This window comes from Sardina pilchardus, chromosome 22 (assembly GCF_963854185.1).
Source record: "Sardina pilchardus chromosome 22, fSarPil1.1, whole genome shotgun sequence".
Taxonomy (NCBI): domain Eukaryota; kingdom Metazoa; phylum Chordata; class Actinopteri; order Clupeiformes; family Clupeidae; genus Sardina; species Sardina pilchardus.
Genome location: NC_085015.1, coordinates 16,267,245 through 16,273,152, shown reverse-complemented (window position 1 = coordinate 16,273,152; position 5,908 = coordinate 16,267,245). Strand labels below are relative to the sequence as shown.

The following is a 5,908-nucleotide window of genomic DNA, read 5'->3' as shown; positions in this document are numbered from 1 at the left end:
CCCTCTTCCTCCAGGAATCCCTGGTAACCCCTGTAAACAAACAAACAAGCAAGCAAGCAAGCAAACAAGCAAACAAGCAAACAAGCACACAAGCAAAAGGCATGACAAAATCAGAAAAGCTGAATATGAGACGCACACTGTTTTATCATCTTGCCACTGATTGGTTGAATTTCCCACTGTGCCCATTCCCGAGTGTTCCTTAGAATGCCAATGACCAATCAGCATTAACAGCTCATAGACAGAGGCGGACATCCCGGTTCCAGAAAGCAAAAGTCCTGCCATATATTTCTTTCTACCTGTGCATTTAACACAGGTGATATCACTAATTATCTGATATACTTGGCTGCTAACGAGGATGAGCTGGCTTACTAAATGGTTGGATCAAATACTTGGCAGGACTTTTACTTTCGCTCATAGACACATTTACTTCTACTAGCAACTATGTCATGTTGCTTATATTACATAGAATGGGATTCTACTCACTCTATCTCCTTTAAGTCCTGGGATTCCATCTGTTCCGGGAGTACCCTAGGAGACAACATATAAAGGGCCGTAATTCAGACGTGTCAATGGCACAATAATAAAGTTGTAATAAAACTGTCGGTAACACTTTATTTGAAGGGGTCTACGTAAGGGTGACATGTAACCATCATAAGAATGACATGACATCAATAATGTGTCATCAATTTGCATGACATGTCATGTAATTCTTATGACGGTTACATGTCACCCTTATGTAAACCCCTTTAAATAAAGTGTTACCAATACATAACCGCAAACAAACTGTCCTAAACAGTAATTACCGTAATTTCCCAACTATTAGCCATGGCTTACAGGGGAGCTACACCAGACGCGTAACTGAAGAGTTCCGTTTGCGACGCGTAAAATCCATTTTGGAAGACTGGTCTATTTTTTTCTAATGTACACACCACTGTCGCGTACTGCACAATGGCAAATTGAATCTAATCTAATCTAATAATCCATAACACACCTCTGAAGGCAGAGTAAACTTCCTCAGGTGGTTCTGTGTGTGTGTGTGTGTGTGTGTGTGTGTGTGTGTGTGTGTGTGTGTGTGTGTGTGATTCTGTGACTTACAGGTATGCCTGAACCGCCCTCTTCTCCATCATGTCCTGGTTCTCCTCGCGGACCAGCCTGCCCTGGAGGCCCACGACCACCCTTAGGACCTTTTTCACCCTGGATGAGACACACACACACACACACACACACACACACACATATGCAGACATACATAAATGCAAACACACACACACACACACACAAAAGCACATTTATGTTTCTATACATCTCTATTGTGTGTATGTAATATAATATAATGACATGAGTAAATCCATAACATTCTTACAGGCAATCCAGGAGTGCCACTCAATCCAACAAACCCAGCCGGACCTCGACCTCCCTAGGATAGAACAAGACCAAAGGTCAAAGGTCAAAGGTCATCGATACACACAACTACATTGGTGCCCAAAGACTGGAACACATCCTATGGGTGGATCCAGGCACGGACTGGTAATTGGGACATTTTACGTCCCTAGACGGATGTTATTCTACAGATGCAGTGATGCAACACAGATGGTGTGCGTATGACATGTAACACACTTCACACTGCACAATTAATAAAAAAAATTAAAATAAATAAAAATTAAAAACATTTTTTTAAGAATTATGATGATGATGGTCAGTCAACCCGATAATGGTTTGAAATTGAAAATTGAAATTGAAATTAAAATTGAAATTGTTGATGGTCTGTCATCCGACCATCATCAGGGCAAAACAGCCAATTGACATCAACTCCAGTTCAAATGTGGTTCAAAATGAGTTTGAAGCCATTATTCATACTTTGCATGTGACGTCACAATTACTACAGGTAGCTGGCAGACAAGAACATCATTCTCCAGCAACAAAACCCAGTAAACTAATCAAGGATCTTGCCAAGATGTCACCAGAGTAACTATACCAAAGTTTGTGTTTTTAGGTGAAAACAACATAAGCCGGGGGCCCGGGCCTATGTTTGGCTAAGCCTGCAGTGTTTCTTGCCCGCCAAGTATCCATGGTAGTCATGTGACTGCAAAGTATGAATTGTAAGACAGAAGAACTTAATTGTGCTGCTTTAATGCTCATTAGTCCTCATGTGTAATAAACAAATCTCTGTGGATAAAGTATCAGCGTAAGAGTCAATAAACAAATATGAAGTGGGAAGTACTCACAGGAGGTCCTGGAGGGCCTGGCCGACCGCTGGTGCCGGTCTCACCCTAGACAGAAGACAGTCCGAACACTTTACCAATGCTCTCATGCTCTCTCAAATGCTACGCTGCTGTTTACACATGTGGATGTAAAGACTTGAGTCTTATTCACACCGATAATTGTAATAATAGCTATACAAACTATAATTCTGAATGTCGTTATAATTAATTAGAATAACAACGTCCATACTTTATGTGTGTGGCTGGGAAAGGAACTACTTACTATCTCACCAGATGGACCTGGTCGACCTCTTTGACCTTTCTCACCAGGTGAGCCCTGTGTGTGTGTGTGTGTGTGTGTGTGTGTTTAGAGAGAGAGGGAAAAGAAAGAGAATTGTGTGAGGACAGAAAAATCCAAGAATCTGAGAGTCGAGATGTACAAAGGAATTAAAATACACCAATACACTTAAAGCAGAACCTACAAGACACAAATGCCGTGAGATCCTCTGAGGTATGTCTGTTTGTCTACTGACCCAGGGACACAGCCAACTACACACACACACATATACGCACGCACGCATGCTCACACACACACGCACACACAGAAACTCACCACAGGACCCTGACGTCCGTCTCCCGCATCAGGTCCAGTGTCACCCTGAAAGAACAAAACTCCAAAATGTCAGAGGACCACGGTCCTAAAATCCTGTCATATCTTTAAAAAACATTAAATATACACAACCAAGATCCTAAAATCCTGTCGTATCTTCAAATACCTTCAAATACAGATGACCAAGATCCTAAAATCCTGCTATACTTTCAGATACCTTAAAGAATCTGTAGCAACTACACTCTACATTAAGGTACTTGATAATAATGTATATTAGTAGACAACTATACAAACAGGTATGGCTACTGTACATTCAATGGCATGTAGTTCTTTAAAAAACTACAGCATCTTTCCTTTAAATACAGACGACTAAAACAATTTCAAATCCTCCCATACCTTCAAACACCTATAAACACAAATGCCCCATTTGTCCTGCACAAAAGTCTATCAACCTCCACACCTCATTCCATAAGCATAAAATCTATAATACTGTTAAAAATAAAATCTGTTCTATCTTTATAGATCACCTAACTTTAAAGGGCTACTCTGGTAACTCCAGTCATTTCTTTGCTGATTTCTCACTTTTGTTGTCACATTTTTCTCTATGGAGCTCCCCCTACAGCTTTGGAGTGCTTTTTTCACAACTGTCTCTTTGGACTTTTCGCTGTCTCTGCCTCAGCATTTTGTGTTTCTCGTTTCATGGCTCACGGGACTTCCGGATTCATACACTGCCGGGACGCTAATGCAGATCCTTCAAGGCTGGTTTTCCGCTAAAAGATACTAAGGGGATCAGGTAAAGCCGCCATTCAGGCACAACAGGTCATGTAACCACCAAGATGATGGTTTCTCCAAAAACAGTGATGGGCGTATTTCACTGCTGGAAGGAAGTGTGCTAATCTAGAGTAAATGCTGGCTTACATGCTAGTTCTTCAAGCGACTGCAATGCATAGACTGTTTCAAACTGCCTACTTGCACACTTCAAATACTTGGTTTAAGTTTAAGTTGAACTTGCCCCAACTTTCAAAGCATAACGTGAGGCTCATCAGTGGTCAATTTAGGCAACACAACGTAGCCTGTATGTGTAACTCAGGAATGAGAGAGTACTTCTTTTGGAATATTTACGGTCTGAGCATTGTGTCGAACTTTACCGCTGGTACTTGGTTATTTCCAAGGTCATCCCTGCCTTAGAGTGGCCTGAGCGTGGCCTGTGTGTTCCTGTAGAGTTCTTTGAGCCTCACCTTGGGTCCAGCAGGACCCTGGTCTCCTCTGGCTCCATCTCGACCATTGAAGCCCTGTGAGGAGAAGAGAGACCGTTGTCAAGGGGCAGAGGTCAGTTATACTGTAGGTCAAAGGTCAAAGTTGAACAGGCGTGCTTACTGGGTATCCCTTCATGCCAGGCAATCCTGGGCCTCCGGGAGTTCCTCGGTCACCCTGTGGACAAGACCAGAACAGTTAGAGGGACTCCATTTGTGTGTGTGTGTGTGTGTGTGTGTGTGTGTGTGTGTGTGTGTGTGTGTGTGTGTGTGTGTGTGTGTGTGTGTGTGTGTGTGTGTGTGTGTGTGTGTGTGTGTGTGTGTGTGTGTGTGTGTGTGTGTGTGTGTGTGTGTGTGTGTGAGCCCAGCACTGTTCAGAGAAACATATCACTGGCATCTCAGATTCAGCTGTGTGTATTTTGTGTGTGTGTGTGTGTGTGTGTGTGTGTGTGTGTGTGTGTGTGTGTGTGTGTTCGCACAAACACACTTGTGTGTAAGTGTTGTGGCCCTGTGGCACGCAAATCCCTTACCATACGACCTTGAGGACCACGCTCACCAGGGCGACCAGTTTTTCCATCCTGACCCTGGAGAAAACAATCCACAAATATATTGAGCGATGCTGGGGGACTGTAGGTCAGAACAGTAGAGGGGGATTCACATACGTCGCTACTCGCCCATTGCTCCTCGACCATTGCTCCTCGCTTCTCGCCGAAATTCTACTCGCTGGCAGAAAAAGATACCTGCTGTCGGCGGCGGTACAGTCTATACTGCAAACATGTCCGTTAACTGTCAATCATCTCTATTCTACATTCTGATTTGGTACTCGCTTCACTCGCCTCGCTGACAGTTAAAATTATTTTATCTCCGTACCCGCCCACATCGCATCGCTAGTCCTCGCATCGCCTGTCCTGGTCACATTCCGCTAGAACACAATCACATTCCATTGACAGAACTCGCTCAGAGATGGGCGAGTAGCGACGTATGTGAATGCGGCTTAGGATCTAAAACCTATAACTATGTGTCTGCTAGAACAAGACAAATACTGCGTACAGTAGATGTGGAAGACAACAGAAGCTCTCACTCACATCATCTCCATTCTTTCCATTTGGACCAGGTAAACCCATCTGACCCATGGGTCCCTATGAGAGGGAGAAGGGAAATCAACGAATGGAAAAAGAAGGGAAAAGGAGGACAAGAAGTAGAAGAAGAAGAAGAAGAAGAAGAAGAAGAAGAAGAAGAAGAAGAAGAGGGGAGATGGACGAAGAGGAAGAAGAAGAAGAAGTAGAAGAAGAAGAAAAAACAGGTAATGACAAATACACGTTCCAAACTAGAAAAAGTACCCAAAGCTGACATCTTTGCCCATACTGTATAAAGAGATCCAGGTGCTAAATGAAGCTAGCTGCTATAGCAAATTGCATTGCAAATTAGCTCTGAAGTAGCAAAAATCTAAACTCAAGCTAAACTTTTAACATACTGTACCGAAGATCACAGAACTCACTTGAAGTCAGATGACAAAAGAAGAAAAAAGTCTGCGTTTCATCCCCACAAGAGTGCAACAGGTGCACTATATCCTCATGTTATTTTCCCATAGGAAAAAATGGCAAGACACCAGATCATTTACATGTTTTTTTTTTGCTATGTGAACTATGAACATAATTGAAATGGTTTTATTCCTTAGAAGAGTGCCTTAGCGTCCCGCAATTTGTTAAGATACCAGATCTCTTTATATGGGCAATGATGATAGATTTTTTTGTGGCCAAATTTCAGAGGTCTATCATAGGCTGAACCAGGAAGTGAAACAAGTTGGCACAGGAAGTGTATGCTTACAGGTCCACCAGGTTCGC

The 5,908-nt window shown here is 42.8% G+C and overlaps 2 long non-coding RNA genes across 2 annotated transcripts in view; both read right to left on the bottom strand.

The window, feature by feature from the left end:
* Window positions 1-2,813: 2,813 nt before the first annotated feature.
* Window positions 2,814-4,236, bottom strand: LOC134070164 (uncharacterized). Its single transcript, XR_009936895.1, has 3 exons — window positions 4,189-4,236; window positions 4,050-4,103; window positions 2,814-2,859 (listed from the first exon to the last, which is right to left on the bottom strand). It is a non-coding gene; the product is annotated as an uncharacterized LOC134070164 (long non-coding RNA).
* A 357-nt stretch (window positions 4,237-4,593) lies between these two features.
* Window positions 4,594-5,908, bottom strand: part of LOC134070163 (uncharacterized) — a 1,354-nt gene continuing 39 nt past the window's right edge. Inside the window, exons 1-3 of the long non-coding RNA XR_009936894.1 lie at window positions 5,892-5,908; window positions 5,150-5,203; window positions 4,594-4,648 (exon numbers count right to left, since the gene is read on the bottom strand). The exon at window positions 5,892-5,908 is cut by the window's right edge and continues 39 nt beyond it. This is a non-coding gene — a long non-coding RNA (uncharacterized LOC134070163). The remainder of the gene's footprint in view (window positions 4,649-5,149; window positions 5,204-5,891) is intronic.